Source organism: Poecile atricapillus, chromosome Z (assembly GCF_030490865.1).
Source record: "Poecile atricapillus isolate bPoeAtr1 chromosome Z, bPoeAtr1.hap1, whole genome shotgun sequence".
Classification (NCBI taxonomy): Eukaryota; Metazoa; Chordata; class Aves; order Passeriformes; family Paridae; genus Poecile; species Poecile atricapillus.
The window spans coordinates 134,258,363-134,281,929 of NC_081289.1; the positions used below are offsets into that span (position 1 = coordinate 134,258,363).

Here is a 23,567-nt window from a genome sequence, read left to right on the forward strand (position 1 = left end):
AGAAGAATAAGGTAACAGCAAAGAGAAGTGGCATTTTTGTTCCTGAATATTTACATTGTCTCTCCTCCCCTATGCCTCCACTTACTCCTGGCCCACTTTAGAGGGCTGTCTTCGTTGGGACCTCCTTCCTTGCCCTAGGTGAAGTTGTAAATATGGCAAATGATCAGTGCACATTTGCGACTAATTGTTTTGTTTCCTCCTCCTCCTGCTCTTTTCGGGTTGAGGCCTGTCACTGAGCAGCCGCTTCGCCTTTCTAATCCCCGAGCTGGAGTAAAGGCGCTGGCCGGCGGGCCTGCGCCCTCCGCCGGGCCTGGGCCTCCCGGCAGCCCGGCACGAACCAACCTCCTCCGCCAGACCTCACCGAGCAGGAAGGGGGGCTGCGAAATAAACACCTCCGGTTGCCACTTACTCCCCTCTACCCCGGATAACAGCTAATCCCCCCTGCTCCTGGCAGTGCTGGGCCGCTGGGCTGAGAGGCCCGGCCCGCTGCTGGAGAGGGCAGGGAGGGGAAGGGGAGACAAGGAGGGGGATTACCTGAGCAAATCGGCGTCTGAATCCAACGAGAATCCGAGAGAGGGGGAGAGAAATCCGCCCCCCTCCCTCCTCAGAGGAGCCGCCGCCGCCGCCGCTGGGCCGCCGCCGCCGCCGCGGAGCAGGAGGAGGAGGGGAGATAATATAACAACAATAATCCGGGCCGGGAGGGGGGCTGGCTCCTCTTCCGTCTCCTCCTCAGTGCAGCGAACATGTAGAGCCGGGGGGTGTGCGGCCGAGGCAAATCCCTTCCCCCCGAGCCTGCTTCACAACATCAACACGGGCCGGGCCGCGCCGCGCCGAACCGGTTCCGAGTCGCGCTCCGAGCCGGAGCGAGCGGAGGGTGGCCGAGGGGCAGCGCTGCCAAGGGGCCGCCGCCGCTCCCTCCGAGAGTGCGAGCGCAGGAGGGCGGGGAGGGGCGGCCTGGGTACGGTGAGTCGGTACCGAGCGGGGGGGCAGGGGAAGAGAAGGGCGAGGAGGAGGAGGAGGAGGAGGGGGAAGGATCCTGTGTGTGTCTCTCTCGCTCCCTCTCAGAACAAAATGCCGACCGGAAGTGCAGCGGCAGGAATGACTCCCTCCACCGGCGCCAAACACCAGCAACCTCCCCCTTTCCTCCGCTGCCTCCTCCTCGCCGATCGCTCCCTCGCTCCGCCAGCGCCGCTTCCGCCGCTGCAGCTGGAGGGGCTCCCTTGCCTCGCCTTTCCCGGCAGAGCCTCCCCAGCATAGCTCCTCTCCATTCCACACCCCTCCGGCTGCTGCACGACTTTATTTTTTTTTTTTAATCTTTTTGTTGTTGTTGTTGTTTCCCCCCTCCCCCCTGCCTTTTGGTGCGCGGAACGAGACCGAAGTTTACGCTTAAGCCTGCGCTGAGGATTTGTGACGGAAGGACCGCTGGAAAAAGAATACACGTTTTGGTGTTCATTTTTTGTCCTGCCTAAGCATGGTGGGGAGGACGAGGAGGAGGACTGCAAAATGCTGCCTTGCAGAAGGCAGACCTGGAAAGGGGCCTTAAACTGAATCCTCAAAGGCGGCAGCCCCTGCGGGTGGGACACTCGCTGGAGTTACTGTCGCCGTTCATGCCCTTTCTCGATGGATGTGAGAGGCCGCCCCGCAGGAACCGAAACACCCGCTGCTCAAAGCATTGCCGAGGCGAGGGATTTCCAGATGGACAGACGGAACGGGAGTGGCTTTCAAAAACGGGCTTTTTGGACGAGCACTGAGGAGAATACTGATGTTGAGGTGAAATGTCCTTCGCTGGAGGCTGAGGCTCCACCGCCACCAGATTTACTGGAAATATTTTAATTGTATGTTGTGAAGGATTGTTTGGAGAAAGGGCATGTCCTAATCTGAAAGATTTTGTGGTGTGCCTCTGTACAGGTAAAACTAAATAATCATAGCACAGGATAATAATGAAGAAACATTTATATCGCATGAATTAACTACGTCTTTTAGTACTCACTTAATGTCGTTTTGCTGCTCAGTACTTGGACAAAAATCCTTTCATTTCTAGAGGAAGCACTGCTTGTCTGTCGACTTCAAGAATCAGCTGGACACAGCTGTATATACCCTGTGACATATAAACACACCCTTTCAGCGCTGGATGAATGTTATTTGCACAAAGGGATAAAATCTTACACCAGTGCACCTGATTCTATCCAATACTTAGGATTTTTTGAATAGTGCTCTGTCTTTAATACGGATTTCAAGTGCCTCTCTCAAGCTTAAACTACTACAAAATTCTTAATTTTGGATGAATCAAAGCTTGGTTTATAAGTGTATGTCTTTGTTTAAAAGTACAGAAATGAAGATGACACTGGAAAATACGGTAATTCAGTAGTGGAAATACTATTAGGTTATGGCACATATTAACAGAGACGGAGTAAACTGGGTTCTAAAAGAAATGTATTACAGACCTTTGTTCCAAGTTAATTATAAAAGGTCCCAATCCTATAATCGTTTATTCATTTCTAACTTAAAGTTATCTATTTGAAATAAAGGGAAATAATTTATGTTGCAAATGAAGTGTGTCCTTAAGTCTTTTTAAGCATTTAATTTAATATATTGCAAGGGGAAAACTATTTACCTTCTCTTTAAAATAAAATATAACTTAATGAACTACCTATCTGGAGTTCACGTAACATATATATGTGTACATCTTATACATCTATGAATTTTCAGGAAAATGTAATTCTAAACAAAGATCAGGAATACTATTTCAATCTACTTCTAAGTGATTGTTACCAAGTCAAGTTGATGGAATCTTTCTGTGATTTTAATAATCTATTGAAATAATTATTTTTTTCTTGGTTAATTAATACGTAAATAAAATACAGAACACTGAAATTTTAATTTTCAAATGCTAAATATATTTTAAACTTTACAAACATCATGGTCAGGCACAACACCTATTTGATTATGGTTTCAGTGAGAATATCACTAGACCATTTAATGCTTTTAAAATACCATTCAACTTCAAGAACTTCTAGAAATGGCTGTTTTACTTGAGTGCTATGCTATATTACCTGCACAAGGGAATAACGAATTTAAGCCATTAGTTCTTTTAGAAAGGTGGTGTGTAACACACATGGGCAAATCAGGGTTTTATTTTCCTTAAGGGAAATTAATATTTTTATTGAACTTTTTAAAATGAAAGATCGAATTCTTTGACTGCATTCAGACAAGTGGTTCCTTGTATTCTTCTTTCAAAAGCTCACTCACAGCAATCTATTGCAGAATGGGGGCTCACTACATTCCTAAAAACACTTTAGTATGCACAGGGTTCATGTCATTATGCCCGAAATGACCAGAAAAGTGATAAATCAAGTATTTCAGATTACTTGATAACTACTGCAAAAGCCTTTAAACCTTACTTCTGTTCCAGGCCTTAGTCATGGGGTGGGGATAGCCCTAATCTGGATGGGAGGAGCTATGCAGCCATGCAACCATGACTGTAGCACACCAAGGAGCATACACTGCATGAACAAAGCTGGCCGCAGTGTGGAGAAGGGCAGAGCTCTGAATTCCCCTGACAAATCCTTACCTATGTAATCCCGAAAATGAACTGCAAGTTTCAGGGTAAAGCCTTAGAACCTAATCCTGCTCCCTTTGATGTCAAGGGCAAATACATCTTTTGCCCAAAACAAATGACTGAGTTCCCATAAATTTAAGCTATTTATACAGTCTCAGACTTGTTTCTTGTTCTTCAAAGAAAATCTTAATTCAAAAGGCAGAAATTAGAGATCTTAATGTAGAGAGTACTCAAGCAATTTTGACAAACTATATGGAAAACTGTAGGTATGTCTCTTGCTGCTCTTTACAACTGCTGTTGCTGTGTACTGAGATAAGCTTTCTAAATGCAAAGACAGTATTTCTGAGTACATTGCTGAAAGCAGAGAAGGGACCTCTTTGCCCTCTCCACTCTGATGTTAACTTCCCTGACTGCTATATGTTGTTATTCAAATTCATAAATTATGGACAGCATATAATAGTGGAGTAAAAATACACCTGGCACCAATGTTTTCTTAGATATGATTGTTACAATTTGATTTATTTTTCTGTAGAATGAATGAAAAATGCATTGTTTTTTACCATTTTTGTCTCTTTAAGGGCCAATGTAACATTCAGGTACTTCTCATTTTAAGTAGTTATGTGAGGCACAAACACTGTGCATTCTGTTTACCTCTTAGTAACTTACAGGTATGTATATTACCCATATTACAGTATATATGTTTCTAGGTAAATTTTAAAAATAATTAGGATATGTCAGTAATTTTTAAACTTATGACTGTATATTTCATATACTCTCTCAATAATTGAAAAGAAATTTCCACATAAAAGTGGGAGCTTGTTATCTGATTACGGTAACACAATCATTAGGTATCATCCTAAACTGATGATAGCTCAAGTACTCAAATTTTTTAGAATCCGGTGTAAGGGCTGTACCCAATATACACATTGATTAGGGAGAATTTTATAATGTATGCTGTATGACAAGTTTATGTTACCTGCATTGCCTTTAGTTCACAGGAACAAATAATAGCACCATGTAACTAATTGACTGGGGAATATTCACTGTGAAAAGTAAGCAACATAAATATGAAACTTAGAGTGGTGCAGGTTACATAAAAAGCCAAGGAAGCCATTAGACTGAGGAGTCAAATATTTGTATGGTTACTTGCTTTAAGTTTACAACTTCACAGAGACTACTGATTTTTATTTTTTTTCCTGGTAAGCCAGATGGAAGTAATATTTTTTCCTTCTTCTAATTATTTATCTTAATTGACTAACAAGAATTTAATATGAAATTAAATGGTACTTTTTCATTTTAAGTTACAAACTTGAATTATCTCTACCATGTTAAGAATGAGCGTCTGTTTGTACACAATCCGAATTCTATGGCAGGTATATATATTAAAATGTATAATAAAGTTTCTATGGAGAAAAAATGACAGAGGACAAAACTCTGGTACTTTCATTTGAATGTTAAAGTAAGCTCTTGATTATGCAAAGCACTAGGGATTCTGAATAAAGTTAAAATAAAGAAAATTAAAATGTTTAATTTAGACTATAAAACATATAGAATAATAAGACACCTTATATAATTGCAAAAATGCCAGTGATAGACAACTGGACAAGTAGACTGTCCAAGAATTGTTACATCAGGACTATAAAAACAGACCTAATAAGAGTTGATTTTTTAGGGAAGATAAATGATCGGTTCATTGAAGACAATCTGAAATCCAGCCAATGATGGAACTTCAGAAAGGAAGCAGGTATTACTCCCGACACCTGCTGTGATTTCCCATAATTTTTTTTGTCCTTAATTTGAGCTTTATATAACTCTATCCTCTCAATTGTCTTAGTGTGTCTAGGCACTGGAAGGACAACTTACTGTCATGTTAGCCACACAAGCAATACTGTTTAATTTCCCTTGTACAAGAAGTGTTGTTGAGGCGCACTATGGAAAATTTTAAGACAGAAATATAAAAGCATTGAGGCTTTTTTTATTTCTCCACTTTTAAAGAAGTAAAGCTAAATTGATACAGAACTTCACAGGCCACCAAATAAATGTGGACATTCCTCTTCTGGCAAAAGACGAAAGTTAAAAATTGACCTTAAGGGCTGTTATATTCAGCTGAAAGTCATACTTGTATGCATTTAAAAACAATTCAGAATATCCTAACATACCCTGCCATTCCATTTTTAATGAACTTGCCAGGAAAAAAAGATTTAAGACAAAAATATACTTATCTATATAATGTATGTTAAAAAAGCCTCTTGGGCTCAGGGCTTTAAAAACTGCTTCCTTAGAAGACAGAACTTTCCAGTTCTTCAGAAGTGTTAACTATCCTCAGCCAAAACATGAAATGGCTACATACAAATATCAGGCTAAGCACACCTGGGACTGTTCTCTGGCATTGGAGCTTGTAGCCACATAATGTTCCATATTTCACTCTTCTATTCTAAGCAGGATAGTGACATGTATGTGTTGCCCATTGGGAATGGTCTATGGCTAAATCTAACACCTAAATTGTGCACAGGAACTGTTTGGGAAAGTGCAAGCTGGCATGCTTTGGTCCTGTGCCAAGGTCCAATTGAATAATATGCAGTTTTTAGACAGATTATTTCCAATGTCCATGCACGTTCCATTTATGCTGCATTTTATAGACACACCTAAAGCAATCTTCTCAAAGTGATTTGCCAAAAGGAAGGTAAGAAGAAACTCTGGTTCCCCATCTAGGGATAAATCACATTCACATTCTAATTATTTCTTTATGCAAGCAATTAATGACCTTATCTTTATCCAGAAACATAATAAAAGTTGATTGAAATTTGAAATAAACAGTTGACCTGGGGAAGCTCAAATTAAATATAAACATATGTCTCTGGCTAGAAGATGCAGCTTAAAAATCACATCAAAATTTTCTATTTATAAAAAAATGGCCTTTTCTGTATTATGATGTATTTAAATTCCAGTTTTTGATGTTTACATTTCTCTATTTATCCTCCCATTATTATAACATACATGCTCGACTTCTTCAGATTTCTTAAACATAATTCATCTTGTAAAACACACCATAGAAAATTTTTGCCTCAGAGTTATATGTTTGGAGAAATAACACACTAAGCATAAGCAGTTTCCTTAGAGCTTATAAGCTCTAAGTGCTAAGTGGAAATAATTTAAAAATCGTGATGATAATGAAAGACCACTAGTGTGCACAGCATTGTTAATCTGTAGTTTTGAATTATTACTGTACATTTTGTAGGTTCTCCAATTTTTTCTACTGTTGATTGCATTCCAGTGCAAGTACTCATATGAAAAATGATACAGTGACTCTCCTGAGGAGGCTGAGATCTGTATACCTGTGCTATTGCTAGTGTATTTTCAGGTTCAATTTATTAATGTGATCTTTTATCCATAAAATTGCTGTTAGATCAAACATATTACAGCTAATTGTCATAGGTAGTGCACTTCAAAATCACTGTAAGAACTAGTTTGATTTTCTGAAAAAAAAGAGCCAGTTTCTACAAGAACATGTCACCCCCAAAAACAAAGACATGTGGTTGGCACGTTTTGTTGGATATTTGAGGATAGGTATGTGTGAGAAAAAAAAGATGTAAAGTGCCATAGAAACAGATGCAGAGAAGACACAGAAACCCATACACAGGCCTGAGCAATCACTGGGAATGTAGCTGTAAGAAAAGCAGAGCAAGAGAGATTCAAGATGACTGTCAACCAAAAAGGAGCTGAGACTTTGAGTGAAACATTCACATGGTTTCAGAGGAAAAGCATGTACACACAATCTTTATAAATAGAGTGCATCAAAACATCTGACGCCACCTATTTTTTCTGACCAGGGACATTGCACTAACCAAGTCAAATTAAGTAGGAATACATTGCCACTTTTAAAGACAGTTGCCTTCTAACTAGATCCATAAATTACAATAACCTGGCAGCATTCAAGATATGCATTTCCCTGTAAGGAAAATATGTGCATACACACCACAAAATACTTTATGTACTTTTATTCACTACACTTTTTCCTACATTTGTTTATTACTTTCTTATCTTCCATTGCTGTTTCCCCTCATTTCCAGACTTAAGAAAGTCTTCTGTTTATTCCAGGCTACACTAGTGATTACTCTCCTCTGGTTAAAGTGCTTTTTTCCTCCCGCATTTCCTTAGGCAATATTTATCCTTTTTCTGCCTTTAGGCTGTGTTTTCCCTAATGTTTTGGATTGTTTCCTTCTTACATGATTCCAAAGGTTAGAGGTAGCATACAAAAGCCTTTACTTTCTTTATTTTTCTTCATTGGCAAAATAATCCATGATGTGAATCTTTGTCTGCTTCACTTCAGAAATCACTGGCTTAAAAATAGGATGTGTCTATGAAAAATGATCTTTCTGGGTTTATTTTTTTTTTATAAATCGTGTTTATAGAATAGCCAAATGCCCAGAGAGGCAAAAGAAGAATGCACTATGAGTAGAAAGTGAATGAAAAACTGACTTTGGTGGGTATGCTATTTTAATACCATAGAAAAGGAATTTGTGATTGAATAATGTTTGGATAAAAAGTTCAGTTAAATAAGGGATAATCTCCTGGTAAAGAGATTATTTGCAAAAGCCATGCTATATATTTCTGTTTAAATTATAGGATAGCACAAAAAAAAAAATAGTACTTACATGAAAACTGTCACAAAAATTGTTATATATATGCAAACCTGAAAATATGATATTTCCTTTTTAATTTTTTTTCACACCAATTTTCATTTAGACTAGTCAATGCAATTTTTAAAAATTATTATTTAAAAAATAAATGTTCTGGTGTGTTGATGATGGTCTGTGAACAACTTTGCATATTGCTAAACTTGGATGTTGCCTCATAATCTTCAGAAGTACTGAAGCTGACTGTCCAGCCTAGGGGCATGCCAAGTAGAGATGTTACCCATATCTGAGCCTTCCTTAGGAATGAAATTTCATGAAAAATTGATTATGTAAAAAATTAGTGATAGACATTTAGGGAGTTAGTTTTGGTTTTAAAAACAAGATTTAAAAAGGTAAATGCATTTTTTTCTAGTCTATCTGAATTTTGAATGGAAAGTATATTTTATTTTACAGTTAGTCATGATATCCTTATCGTCTCCTTATTTTTTATAACTTCTCATAAATATCATATAGAACTTGAAAAGTGAGAAAAAATCCTTAGTATTCCTTTATTGTTGATGATTAACTCAAAAACATAGCATGGCCTATGGGGGAAGGAGTGCCAGTCACTTCATACACATGTGATAGCCTGGCTATGAGGCTTTGTTTCATTACGATGGACATTGTGTTAGACATAATTCCTGCCACCTTCATGGTGTTATCTAGTATAAAACTATGTAACAGCTGAACATTCAAAATGTACCAAACTGATTAACTTTAGCATTTACACCTTCTTCTTCCTTCTCACGCCTTTAATAATCTTCCCTCCCAACAATAAAATTGTGTATATTTAAATGAAGATTTTCTTACCAGGCCTCTACCAGCTTTACCCTCTTCTAAAAGCAGTTCAGAGATGTCTATATGAGACTTCTTTATGGCTGGTGTTCTTCACATGTAATAGATAAAATTTGTCCAGTTCCCAAAAATTTCATTCAAAATGCTATTTACTGCTGTCAAAATGCCTGAAATAGAAAATTTCACATGTAATTTCAGGGAAGTTATAGAGGTGTAATAACCTGGCTATAGGAATACAACTACATGTTAAGGTAGCTGTAGAATGATATTTAATTATTGCCCCAAAGAATATGGGGGGGCAGGGGGGTCCCCATCTGCAGAAATTTAAAGGATAAACTCTTAGAACCCTCCATGTGCCGAGCAAAAATTTACAGTACTATTAATCCAATAGGTTTTCTCCAGCATATACTTCCCTTTGATTACAAAAACATATTTCAACTTTTAAATTAAATACTATTTTTGGTAATGTAGAGCTCAGGAAAGGTTCTGGATTGCTAGTCTAGTGCACTTAGATCCTTATTTAGTCACAGAAAAAAATCCAGTGCAGGAATAATGATTAAAGCACACTTCCTAGTGCTGTTTCATTGTTGCACCCCAGAGGGACCCAGGTTATAAAGTAGTTCAATCTCTCATACATTTCTCTGAAATTTGTGGATTCTCCAGCTACATTACGCTACAATATTACTGAAACAATACTGCTCAGCTGGTACTGAAGAATAATTAGGCAGACAAGAAATATTCTTATAAATAATACAGAAGAAAATATGTTACAGAAATTAATTTGGCTTCTCAAAGACAATGCCCCTCCTATTCCCTCATTGTAAGCTCTAGATTTGTTAATACTGTGTGGTTTTGAGCTGCTTTTAAGTTTCAGAGTTTCTCAAAGGAAGTGGGCTTGGCATTTTATAGTTGCCTGGGAAGCACTGCCCATGCTTATGATTCCACAGAAATATTTTTAGTATGATGGAAAACTATCACTAATAGCTGCTCTTAAACCAGTTCCTTCATAAGACTGGAAGCACGCTCGGTTTTCTCATGTCAAGGTGCAGAGCTAAGAACCCAGTTCCTCGCTTTCTTAATCCTTACCATTAATAGTAAAAAAAAAAAAAAAAAAAAAAAAAAAAAAAAAGGCCCTTTTATGGTTTGGTTTTTCGTTTGTTTTTTCTTTTTTTTTTTTCCCCTGTACTGACATTAAATAGACCCTACAGAACACAGACAACATCTCTAAGACACTCCGAAACTGCTCACTGGTATGAGCAGATGTCTGAGGACGCTTTCCGCCTGTCCCGAACCGCCTGGGGCGGATCTCAACCCCGGCTCTCCAACACCTCCTGTGAATTCCGGCCGAGTTACTCGCGTTTACGCTCAGGACTCCCAAACCTGTTTGTCACATCTCTTCCACTGGGCTCGGCGCGACATATTCTATCATTATTTGAACTAAAGAAAGCCACTGACCCCCTGACCGAGCAGCACCCTGGGCTGCCCCGGCCGCTTCCCGCGCCTTTGTCACCTCAGAATCCTCCTGCCGTCACCGCTACCCTGCCCTCCCTTCCTCCTCTCCTCCCAGTCCCGCTTAGGCAAACAAGGCTTGTTACAAGCAGCTAGCGAAGAGAAAACCTCTAGGGATGCTGAAAGGAGAAATTAAAGTGTATCTAAACTCCTAAAGCGCCCTGCGAGCCCCAAACACGCTACCAGGGTGCCGCCTCGCCTCCTCCCTCAGACCGGGCTGAGTGCAATTTGCCCACGCAGGAGAAAGGACAGAGGTGCCCTCAGGATTTTATCTCAGGTTCACCTGTTTTAACTCACAGACCTGCTTCTCATGCTTTATAACGCCTGCTTATAGCTTTCCTTTTCTAGTCTTAACATCATCTGATAGAGAATAATTAGCAATGTTTAAGTGGGTTCCCCCTCTCGAGGTAATGGAACAGTCCACCGGGTTCCAGGCGCCGGGGCTCCGGCGTTTAACCCCTTTCCTGCCGATCCCAAAGAATCTGCCTGGCGGAGGCGCGGTGGGATCCTGCCTCGGGGCCTGCTGCGCTGGAGCACCGCGGGCAGGTAGGGGTAGTCGGTCTGCAGCGAGGCAGCGACCACCCACCCGCAAAACGGCATAAATATCATAAATCTGATAAAGTCATCCAACATGTCTTCTTCGTAGTGTTGTGGAAACGTGTGACAATGTTTAAATAGTGATTGGTTAAACTAGGGGTGTGTGTGTGTTGCTGCCTTTTTGTTTGTTTGTTTGTTTGTTTGTTTGTTTGTTGGTTGGTTTGTTGGTTTTATGATTCCCAGTGGAGAATTTTGTAGATCCAGTATGGACGGCACCTAGCTGTCCGCCGGGCGAGCAATCTCCTCGTCCCTGCAGACGGAGCATTGTCCTCGCTCAGCCGGAGCGGCTGCTTTCCCCAGGTGGGCTCAGTCATGTACGGAAAATCACGCTATGAAAAGCAAGTGTCCATAAAGGAGTCGGAGGAGTCCAGCAGCTTTACTCACGTAATGGGAGAGAGTGCACTGAGGCACACGCCCACGGGGTTTTCTCTCTCGAGGTTTTGGAGGATGCAGCCTCCTCTTACCCCTTTATCCTAAACTCCCGACCGCACGTTGCCCTATTCCTTTCCCCGCTGGCAACGCTACGAAGAAAGTACAGCCTTTCCGAACCGCCCAACACATATCCCCACTTGAACCTGTCATTTTGTCCCAAAGTTGAGGAGTTGAGGCTTGTGCAGACCCTTGCCTTTTTCAGGAGTCAGGCCGTCTGGGCTCTGTAACAAACTTGCGGCTTGAAGTCAGTGGAGATATTAAGACCCATTTCAAAGACGTTAACACCCATTCCTTCACCCGTAGAATTGTTTGTAAAGACATTAGCACACATCCTTCCCACCAGTCACCTCTCAGAAACTCTTCGGCAATATCTGGAGACATGGTGTCCTGACACTGAGAGCTGGGGTCCCAACCTGCTTTTCCCCACTTAATCACTTAAATGTCTAAGGTAAGATGGTTTTTGACATACACTCTTTCCAAATGCAACTGCTGAGGGAGCAAAGAAAATTGTAAATTTTGTACTTGCTTTTTAAAATAATGTAATGCAAAGGGTCATTTAGCTGAAATTTCTGGGTTGGTTTTTTTTTTTTTTTTTTAACTATTCCTTGTTTCTCTGTTCCTGCTTCTCCATAACTTCAAGTGGCAATTCAATCCCTCACAAAGTTTTTGTTAAACAAAATAAAAACATGTAAAAAGCCCTAACATCTTCTCAATTCTTAGTCTCTTCAGTCTATTGCCATATTAAATACTAGAAACTCCATTTCCCTTCCTCACATTATCTCTTAGGGTCACAATACTGGATCCCTGTGGTGTTTACACTGATGTTAATGCTTGCAATTAGATGTTTTCCTTTCTGTGTCTTCCATCTTTGGAAAAAATTTCCAAAAATATTACTTTTCAGAACCATGATTTTTCTTTCCTTTCTCTTTTATTCTCTGATTCTCACAGGTTAATAGTCTGAACCATACCGAACTGTATGGCAAGAGCCATTTACATTTTTTAGGAGGAAGGGAAGGAATATAGCTTAGAGTAAATGCAGGAGGAAATCGGTAATTTTATTCTAGTTTATGAAAGTTAATCCAAGTTATTAATTATATGGCCTGTGTTGGTAGCAAGGAACATGTGGAATGAGTTTTGGAAGTGAAACTTCTGCAAGTTGCACGAGTGTAGAAGAGCATTTTCTAGAAGCCTCCCAAGTGATATGAATGGATCTACAAATTTGAATTCCTTGTCTGATTAAGCCAAGCAAGGTGAGTTACTTGTGCTGGTATCTGACAAATCGTGTATATTGATATTATATTTTCCTTTAACATACTAGATATTAGAATATTTAAATTTATTGCAGCTGCATAACTTCTTGTCTGAAAAGTGTTTTACACTTTCAGTTTATGTTTTGACATCAGACCTGGCTATCTAATCTAGAAAGCACACATGGTGTATGACTGCAAACACGGTTTTCAAAAGTGAAAGTAGAAGGAAAACTCATTTTGCAAAATAACAACAACAAGTCAGTTGAGCACTGCGCATAAAAATTTAGATTAAGCAGTTAGTGGGCAATCCATCACTTGAAGTTCAGTCAGAGAATCTGCTCTCACGCTCATGGAGCGGCTTTGTTATGGGCAGACGGGCTCTTCCCCACTAGATGGTGATACAGGAGCAGCTCTGGCTTCCTTGTTTTTAGGGTAGCAGGTTCATCTCCTGCGGGTTCACATTCCCACTCGTGAATACTCTCTTGAAAGTACTTTCAAACAAACTTCTTCCTTGTTTTGTAAAAGCAAAGACTCTGGAAAGATTTTAAAGAATGTTGAACTTTACTAAGAAAGAGGAAGTATTCAAGTCACACAATGAATGTGCAAAACTTAATAGGACACTTTGGAGGAATATCTGTTTCAGAAATTTGACATTCTAAATGGTGTGAGTTAGATGGTCTTTTATCTAACTCAAAAAGAATGGTTTAATTCAGCACACAGCAATCTATCAATCCATATGGCATGAATGATTCTATGGAAGATCTTAGTTATATCAGGGATATCTGTCAAACTGTTTTTCATTTGTAAAGACAGCAGCAAAAGTTGAAGCTGTGGATTAGAAACACAGGTAGCTGTATCAAAAATACACGATATATAGACTTTAGGCAACTGAATAGTAAGGGCTATGGGAAAATAATGGTGCATATGAAATGTAACTGGTAGCAGTTAAAAGTCTCACAATTCTTTCTCTGTGAGACTTAGAGTTTTTTAAAATAAGTGGGCAAAATTGTCCTCAAGTGAGCAATTTTATAAATGTGGACCAGTTGCAAAAGAATTCCTCCTCAGTTCTTGCTCCCCAGTGGTTTCAATGCTTCTTTCTCTGATTCTCTGCATGTTATCTCAGTGCTTGCTCTCCAGGCCTGATTCTTCTAAAAGGGTGTGGGTTATCTGAGGTGCAAACTGCAACCATGAAAGTATAGCAAATGGAAAATAGGAACATTGAATAATAAAGTTAATTTGGAAAGTCTTTGTTTGTTAATCATTAGTGAGAGGCTAAGAAATTGCTTAGAGTAGTTCAGCAAATCAAAAAATAACTTCACTCCCTACACTGAAAAATTTAAATTTGCCATTGCAATTTTCCTTGTCAGCATCCAGTTTTATTTTCTGAAATACTAAGTTGTGAAAACACCCTAGTACAAGTTTTTGCTATTAGAAGTAAGCAGAAAGTAAGACATTGTAGGAAATAAGAGATTTTCCAATACGATTTTTTTGTTGTCAGTACGATTACTAGTATTTGATACCAAAACAGCTTGGCTTAACCATACCTTTTCCTTCTGACCTTCTTGACAGACACCTTGATGTTGTCACTCATCCTGTCTTACTGTATCTCTTGTGATAGTTCAAATGTTCTTTTCACAACATTGATAATTAGGTCATCATTACAGGTAGTAAAAATTATTTTTCTTGAGAAATCTGTGATCATTTTTCTCTACTATTATTGCCCTGAGTAGAATCAGATGACATACTGGTAATATGTCCTCCATGTCCCGTAGCTTCCACTGCTAGAAACACCAATAGAATTGCATTAGTAGATGAAAAATAAACAAATAGCACAAAAATCACTTGGAGATATTTAATTGAGGTTGTGGCAGGTATTTGCTGGAATTTCTATATATAATTCAATTTTTCCTCTCAGCTTGAGTAATGCAAGTGCTTGGACATAAGCTATCACAAAATGATTGTGTCCACCTTTTTACTCTGGTAATATATATATTTTAACACATTTTTTCTAATGTTCTACCTGATTCTCATAATAATTTCTGCTTCTCATCCAGTTTCTACCTTTATTTTTATTGATTACTGTACTGTTGCATTTGATAAAAAATAATTGAAAAGACATCTAGACACATCCGTGAAAAACAGAAAAAAAAAATGTTTCAGAGTTCTCTTTCTGAATTAAAGGATTTTTGGAACCACAGTCTTAGACACCAGATTTCCAAATATGAAATTGAGAGATTTAGCCAACTAAAATAAAAGGAACATAAACCGTAGAGCCAGTAGGTTAAAGAAATAGTAAAGCAACAGCATAAAAAGAGTAGTTAGTATAGAAAGTTATTAGTGTTTAACAAATAAATGATTTTTACACCTTTTAATTATCACTTTTTCTTTATTTATCACCTTCTGCCAGGTTTGTTTGTGGCAGGAGTTAACTGATATTTGAAAATATTTTTAATAAAGTTTAAGAAATTGTACAGAACATTCTGTGTGTTAAGAATTGGATCCATGAAGATTGCATGTAATAGAAAAATGAAGAGTGGTCTAGAGAGGTCCAAGAGATTTGTGAAAAATTATTTGACTCTAGAAAGCCAAGTTCATGCTTCCCTCTTTACTAGTATTTATCCATCTGTCTATTATTTGCATGTTTCAATATAATTTTTACCAATTTGCCTGCAGTGAACATCAGGCTTTCTAGGCTGTAGTTCCAGGTATAGTGGGAAAAATTTTATAATAATAATTTTATATCATGGTAGTTTTGTTCTTATACGGAAGGAGGTACGGGAGTTTTACAGCTGAGAAAAAGAAAAATTATTTAGAATTTTATCTTGAAATAATCAGGTAATATCAATTCAAGTAAAGTGACAAAAGTAATGACTTTATGCAAAATTTGCATAGAAAGGTGCTGAGGAGCAAGGCTTAGTCAAAGGCATTTAGAATCTAATTTACTAATCATGGTGATATGTAGAATTGTTATGTATTATAATAAATAAGAATACTGTGACTCAGGACTAAAAAATCTAGTTTATGGTCTTGTGTAATGTGATTTGAGTCCCCATCTTTAAGATGGGCAAATGTGCATTGTACTTTTAAAATGTATTGTTACAAATTCCATAATTACAATTAATTAATTCTTCTCATTTAGTGCCTATTCTGTTTTATATCTAGCTATTTGGACAAATGAATTAACCTCCCTATCATGTTTCACTCTTAAGTAGACTTATTATGTGCAATTGCACACATAATTTTCTTAGTCAGTTAACAGAATCTGATAATCTACTTATTATATTGTGTCCTCAGTGATAAACACACATATTGTTTATTTCCATTTTGAAACCCAAACAGTATTTACTAGTACTTTTGGTTAGCCTTGAAAAAGTAAGTTTTTCCGTTTAAAATAAAGAAATAGATTAGAATAAAGATAGAGCTGTCTGTCAAATAACTGTGTTGTACTTTCACTGTGATATTGCCGAACTGACCACTGAGAAAGGGAAATACCTTCTTTCAGACCCAGTCACTGTTACCTGTTGAACAGTGTTGGTGCATAGCTTGGAATTTTTTTCCCAGCAGTGTTTTGACTTGGGCAATTTCAACCACTTGGAAGCTATATAATGTGAGATTCCTAGTTAGAAAGCTTCAGCTCTGTTGAATGAGAGCTATATTCACACTAGAGTAGTTCAGTCCCTGTCTCATTTTCAACCCCTTCCAGTGCTTTAACAGAAGCTACCTTTCTGTCTATTCAATGCTTCTTGCTGCTGTTGGCACTGCCAACTTCTCTGCTTTAGCTCCAGGGATCCAGCTCATTCATTTATATAATCTCAGCTAATTTCCAGTTATCTGAGGTGCAGAGACTGTTTTCTAAGCCTTACTCTTGATTGTTAAAAAATCTGTTGTGTTTGTATGAAAGAGAATATACATGCTCTTGTTTATAATAGTTGCTTGTTAGTACAGAACGCCAGTCTGTATTGACAATGAGTCAGAAAACAACCCCTTCACCCTAAATAGCTTATGGTTTAAATAAACAGCCAAGAGAGGAAGGACTGAATGGGAAATAATGGAGGAGTAGAATAAGTGAACAGCTGAGTTTAATGTTTATCTTGTTATTCTTGTTATGCTATTTGTCCTTTTTTTTTTTTTTTATCTTACTTCTCCTTAAAATGGAGAGTATTTTGCTTTCCTACTAGTTTTTGAACTGGTGAGAGGATCTGATTTCCCTGAGCCTTTAAGCTCCACATACAGATATTAAAGAAAAAAAAAATCCAAGTAAATATATTTAACAAGTTATTATTTTGATTTTGGAGAACAAATCTATACATGTTAGTAGACCAGTCTTATTTCTGCAGATTGTTCTAGTGTGCCAGAAGTTACTTTACTATTCACTATTTTTCCAAAGGTACAAAATCTTCCAAATAAACTATTTTAGGATTCATGTGCTCTTTTAAATTGTGTCAGTTTATGCTAATACAATTTAGAGGAGATTCATTCTGATAATAGAAAGTTTCACAGAAAAGGATGAAAATAGTTTCCAGTTGTCTTTAAGCATCATTTGGGGCTTGTGCTGTGACTGAAATGGGTAAGACTGCAAATACAAGGTCCATGGCCCAGACATACCCAGATGTGTTTCTATCTAGGGTGGTTTTCATACCTAGACTCTCAGGTAATCATATAAAAATGGTGATCATATAAAAAATCACATAAAAATGCTTCCTGCAGCAAAGTCTCAAGGAAGGTTAGTGGTGCAAATAATACTTTCTCTCTTGCAAAGATAAATCACTCAGCGGGTGAAGTATAACTTCAGCTGGAGTAAAAAAGTTTAATTTGCATATTGCATGTCTGCAGTCGTGAACAGCCCTCAGAATAAGAAAGAAAAATGTGTTATGTCTTTTACTCAGGCAAAAGCCTATTTGAAAATTGTACACCTTAGTAGCTACTATAGACAATGTGATTTCAGTCTATCTGATAAACAAAAGAGCCTAATAAAAAATAACATACTGCTTTATTTTCTGTTTCACTACCTAAGTGTGTATCCTGCTAGGGAATTTTGTGGCTTGAAATGTGGATTTTCAGAGAAAACTCTTGCTTATAGTTCTGCAACTGTTTAAGTTTTCTAAGTTTCCTTATTCTGATTCTGAGTAGCTATTGCATCAGACATAACAGATGTACTGTGCTATTATTGCCAAATCATATTATTTATCTCCTAAAATGTTCACAAATGATTAATTGAACAAGACATAAAAATAAATACAATAAAATACACAACACATTAGAATAATATTCAAATTAAGGTGCACTTCCAGAAAATACACATTTTAAATTGTATTATTTAAATGTCTTACTAAGATAGGAATTATATGGATCCTCAAAAAAGAACAATGGACTTAAAAGGTTTTCTTGTTCAGCTGTAAATGATCTTGAGGAAAATTTAATGAAAATGTAAGTAAACCTTATAATTGTACCAGATATCCTTTTTTTTTTTTTTTCTAGTATAATTTAGAAGTACAGGTATATAAACCAATTAAAAATATTCTTTCCTAAGACACTAGCAATACAATAATATAAATGCACTTTGACACTGGGATAAGTATTTGGTGATAGAGTAATAATTATATTAACACAGCTGGACAAGTCAGCATTATTTTGCTGCTGAAAAATTTTGCATATAAAATTTGCATCAGATACTTTCTAATTTAAAAAAAGTTCTATTACCCTTAATATTATTATTTTTTAATATGGATGATTTGTTTTAGTGCTATGCACTCACTGGGTTTAAAAACCATGCTGTCATACTACATTGTTGGGAAACCCCATTAGTAATACATCCATTTGTGAAGTGAGAACAAAAACAAATTAAGCAGATAAAAATAATCTGGCCTAACAGTAGTTAAGTCTTATTATTCAAATATTGATATAGAATATGAAACCTTATTAGGAATCACAGGCAAAGAAGAGGAGTAAGATATTATTCCATATATTGAGGCACAGAAGCTTTCTCTGAGTGGCAGAATCTGTAAAGTCCATAGTGGCGATAAAAGAGAAAAATCACAAAGGTGTTTTCGTGGTCAGTCAGAATGAAACATTAGGCAAAGGTTATGAGGCAGATGAAATTTCAAACTAGGCTGAACTTTGGTAGAAGTACAGCATATAGCAATATGCCAAATATTAGCAAGGTCTTGGAATGTGTTGACCACATTTGTTATTTAAACCTTAAGAAGGAAAACAAGGAGAAATGCGTCAGACATTGAAACAGTCAGTATAGAGTTCTGGGAGAATTTGAAGATTAAAAGCAACATGATGATTGTGGTAATGAAATTATAGAACTCATGATTTCTAGGATGAAAACAAAAATACCATTAGTAAAAAAATCCCACAGTAAAGGATCATAATGGGAAAAAGCTCTCAGGGTGCCAGCAGATCTGTAGAAAAAATACTAACAACATCAAAGACAGAAATATTTCAAAGTGAAGAAGCTTGGAATAATAAAACAAAAAACATAGGACAGCAAATTACAGATTTGCAAAGAAGGATGAGAGAATATTAGTAGCTATCCTGAATATCTTCAGAACTATCATACTACAATTCAGTAATCAAGCACAATGTTTAGATGTTTAAATAAAGTATCTTGAGTAAGATATATGAAGTAGTGTGTCCACTGTGTTTGAAACTGAAAAAGACTAAAATGGAGTGGGTTTTTTTTCAGTTTTGATGAAATCATTAAAGTTTGGACAACTTGAGAATCAGCAGAGGAAAACATGCTGCAAAACATGACACAGAAAGAGCAAGCTGTTGGAAAACATGATAACTTGAACAAAATGAACTTCACAAAAATATGAATGAACAAAATATTCTGGCTTTACAACCAAAGGTGGGATGTCTAGTGTTCATATATGTAAAGCGTATCTGAAAATGGGAAGGCAAACACAAGTGTTTGTTCTGAGACAAAAATCAGAGCTCAGATTGCAGGAAGAAAGATTTATGTTAAGCATTAGAGGAAAAAAACAGAAAAGCAAAGCCAGTATTTTCACAGTTTGATAATTTAAATACTGAAGTAGATGGCCTGGATAGATTTTAGTATCTTTATCACTGAAGATTTAAGGACAGGTACTGTGAACAGTTTAGATCTTGTCTTTGGGCAAGAGAATGAACTAAATAAATTTCCTTTCAATTATTTCTGATTCTTATATTTTATATCTCCTTTCAGAATGAAGTCAGCTGCAAGAAAAAGGCACAGGGTAAATGAACATAGTTTTTATCTGAATTATTGTCCTATATTAATGAAAGTACAGATTTGCACCATTATTTTAAAAACAGAAGACCTGCATATGTAGCTTCCAGTTGGAATACAAGTTTGCAACAAAGGAAAAACAAATTCCATCTCTCTAATGAGACACTGATGATAATAATTTTTAATAAGTCATTGCATTCTGGAGCTAATGGGATTTGTACCTATAGGAATGTATTTCATGTTGTTCCACAGCAACATAAGGAAGGTAAAGCTTAAACTCTTTTTAAGAAGACTGATTTTTCATTTAAAACCCTTCAGATTGTACCTCTTGTGAAATGACTTATTTCTAATGAATCTGCATTAGGCATTACTTCAGAGCATGACTTGTAGATTTGAGCCCTAGACACTGTAATGGCTGTCTTGAGCCTTGTCTTGACTCTGGGATTACTTTTAAATTACTAAACTATGTTAAATGAAATTTAAAGTATGGAGCTACAGTTAAGAAGCATTTTTTGCCATTTACACAGTGTGCATTAGTCAATAGTAAATTTTATTGCCTTTTAGCGGTTTGTTGGTTTAGTTGGTTGGTTGGTTGGTTGGTTGGGGTTTTTTGGTTGGTTGGTTTTGGCTTGCTTTTGTTTTTTGGTTTTGTTTTTTTTTTTCCCTCCAGACTACAGCAACTCATATATGATAAAAGTCTCTCTCAAGTTGAGAACTGTAAGGAGTTTGTTACCAAAAGCTGCTTTTGATTAATGTACTTGCTTTTGTTAATTTCTGTAACAGAAAGCTGTGAGCTACATTTCAAACACTATAAGGGTGGTGGGATAGCTGTGATGGTTTAGGGACATGAGCAAACATGAAATTGTTCATGAAAATCAGGGGTTGTAGATTTTTAACTCCAGTGATGGTGGTGATGGCTTTATCATGTAGGTGGGAATTGGAAGCAGCTCCCAATTTGTCTGCCTCCTTTTCATGTGTGTTTTGGATGTATTCAATTTCAAATAACACATTTCTGTGTCTTCTGTCTGTTAGTTAAGGTGTGTATTTGATGCATTAGCTTGATGAGCTGTTCAGAATGACAAGGGGTCTGACTCAAAATCCAATACTGTTAGTAAAAATCTTCTGTGCACTTTAAAGGAAAAAGAGGTAGGCCCTTAGGAGGCTAGCATGGCTTTCATGAGTAGCTCTTGTTCCAACAAACTGTTAGAGTTTTGCGTTTACATTGCATAACACAACCTTTGTATGTTTGTGATACTAGCGAAGACAAAGAGCATAGGGGTCACCACCAGAATGAAAACTCACATTTTTCAACTGCATGACTTTTATTTCTGCTACTAAACATTTTCCAATAAAAGAAAATAAAAACTAATGAGATTTTTATTTCTTTGTATATAGGCTTTTTACCTATGGTGATCATTTGAAGTAGTCATCTAAGTAGCAATATTTAACTTATATTGTATTTTACTTTCCACAAATGAAGAGGATATACCTTGAAGGTGTTCAGGAAAGCATTTTCTGTAGAATTATGTAGCTATTCCGTGCTGTTGTTTTATTCAAAGTGAAAAATGAAAAAAAGACACAATTTTCATGTAATATTAATTCAATTTTTAAGTAATGCAGTAAACATAACTGCTGCGTATCTCTAGAAGTTCTATTACTAGCGCCTGTCCTCCTTCACTGGATTACAGATGTATAGGAAAGGTGATTTCTGTCTTCACTTCAGCAACATTTACAGTATTTTTTTCCCAACAAACATTTATGCCTTTCAGATATTTGCTTTGTCTCCTCTTGTCCTTGAGAATGGAAAAAAATCTTGTGACAAAGCAACTAAATAACTTCCTTTCACAATTCTTCTCTATATCTTTTCTCATGACATTTATAATAACCATATTTTGCTCATTTTCATCAGCAGTTCTATAGATAATTTATATATCTTAGTTACCTGTCACTTTGTGGTCCCTTTACTTGCACCAACCTTATGTATTTAATTTCCTTGTACTGGAATATGACTGTACTCTTTTTGATACATGTATTTATTTTAATGTATTTTTGCTCATTAGTTAGAGTGATGGTGAAGATTTTGCATGGTAGAAAACCCAACTAATAACACTAAACAGGAAAAAAGATACCTTGTAGGACTTCATACCTTTCATAATTTGAGTATCTGACCTGACAGTTTAGTTAATCCCTTTGGGGTGACTCAGTGTTTTTTTCCAGGGACAAAGTTAGAAAGTTTGGGCACACTGATACTTAGTTACATTTGGTTCTAATTAATATGTAAATCCTAAACTTGGGTATAAAAATAGTGACTCTATAGCAAAATGACGTTTATAAGTGAGCTGTGGCAAACTTCATAAAGTTTTAATTCCCCTCACCATCCTGATTTTCATAGGTCCAAATGCCATTCCTTTAAGGTGTTCTTTCTTTAAAAAATTTCTTTCTACAACATTATTCTACTATCATAATATCATGATATCATACTATATCATACATATCATGCTATCTAATTACAAATTGGTTATATATATTAGTTCAATATACATTAGAAAAATCAATTAAATCAATTAAAAATGCATCTTTATTAGTTTTTTTTAGTTTTGAAGCAACCAGCTCACTTATTTTTTTTCTGCTTTGCATAAAGGGTGCAGAAAAAACTGAGCCAGCACACCAAATGTGGCTGAAATATGATGGTCACACAGCTCAGGGGACCAAGCTGGGCAGCAGAGTCATGAAGAACATCTGTCCTCATCACCTCTGATTTCACTGCTCTGCCCTTTGTCCCCTGCTAACACTGCCAGCACCTGCTTAATTCTTTGATGTGCTTGTTCTTGAAGGAATTATTACTGTTGATGTAAAACAGTAGTTTATGAAAAAATATGGTTTCTTGTAACAAGAGGCAAAAGGAAAACTCTTACTTGGAAAATGCCTGATTCAGAAGTTGTAGCAATTAATCTTACTTTTCTAAAGAAATTTTTCTTCTTTAAATTAAGTTTTAAAGATATTTTAGTAGAGTTTAACTGATGATATAATTTGTTTGAAACATTTTCTTGTTCCTCTTTGCAATAATTCTACCTTGAGGAAAAAACTCACTCAAAAACTCACATGAGGCAGTCACTCAAAAAGGAGCCTGGAAGACTATGAGACGAGGGAAGGAAAATTTCAGCTCCCAAATTCTTCTGTGTTCCATTGGTGTATACTCACAATTTTTTTAACTGAAGCAAGATAATTAATTTTGACCATGAAGGTTCACCAGTTTCATCACGTCATCACATTTAAAACATTAAATATAACATCATATATAGCAAAAGAACAACTGTTTAAAATACTATATTTTACTGCAGGACATAAATTTATGTTTTTCTTGACTGAATTATTTACAGTGCTTTGAAGCAATTTTGGCATGAGAGGTACTATGGAAATGAAGATGGCAGGTTTTCCTTCTGCTATGTACTGGCATCATAGTACACCTTCACAGACATGATTGGGATTGTGGGATAGGAGACAACATCCCCTGAAGTTAAATGATGAAATCA

At 37.0% G+C, this 23,567-nt stretch overlaps 1 protein-coding gene and 2 long non-coding RNA genes across 8 annotated transcripts in view; 1 reads left to right on the forward strand and 2 right to left on the reverse strand.

Moving 5' to 3' along the window:
- The window catches only part of NIPBL (NIPBL cohesin loading factor), a 147,143-nt gene extending 146,008 nt beyond the window's left edge, over window positions 1-1,135 (reverse strand). For all 5 annotated transcript variants that reach the window (XM_058864285.1, XM_058864288.1, XM_058864281.1 and 2 more), the window contains exon 1: window positions 535-1,135. The gene's annotated coding sequence lies outside the window, so the exon portion shown is untranslated. The remainder of the gene's footprint in view (window positions 1-534) is intronic.
- A 6,006-nt stretch (window positions 1,136-7,141) lies between these two features.
- LOC131573340 (uncharacterized) lies at window positions 7,142-10,739 on the reverse strand. Its single transcript, XR_009276175.1, has 3 exons — window positions 10,723-10,739; window positions 9,046-9,197; window positions 7,142-7,224 (listed from the first exon to the last, which is right to left on the reverse strand). It is a non-coding gene; the product is annotated as an uncharacterized LOC131573340 (long non-coding RNA).
- Window positions 10,740-10,946: 207 nt separating this feature from the next.
- LOC131572886 (uncharacterized) lies at window positions 10,947-22,915 on the forward strand. Of its 2 annotated transcripts, XR_009276073.1 has the most exons (4): window positions 10,947-12,016; window positions 12,681-12,818; window positions 20,011-20,041; window positions 22,676-22,915. It is a non-coding gene; the product is annotated as an uncharacterized LOC131572886 (long non-coding RNA). The 2 variants fall into 2 exon arrangements; XR_009276072.1 differs by lacking the exon at window positions 22,676-22,915 and having other exon boundaries at window positions 20,011-20,592.
- Window positions 22,916-23,567: the final 652 nt, after the last annotated feature.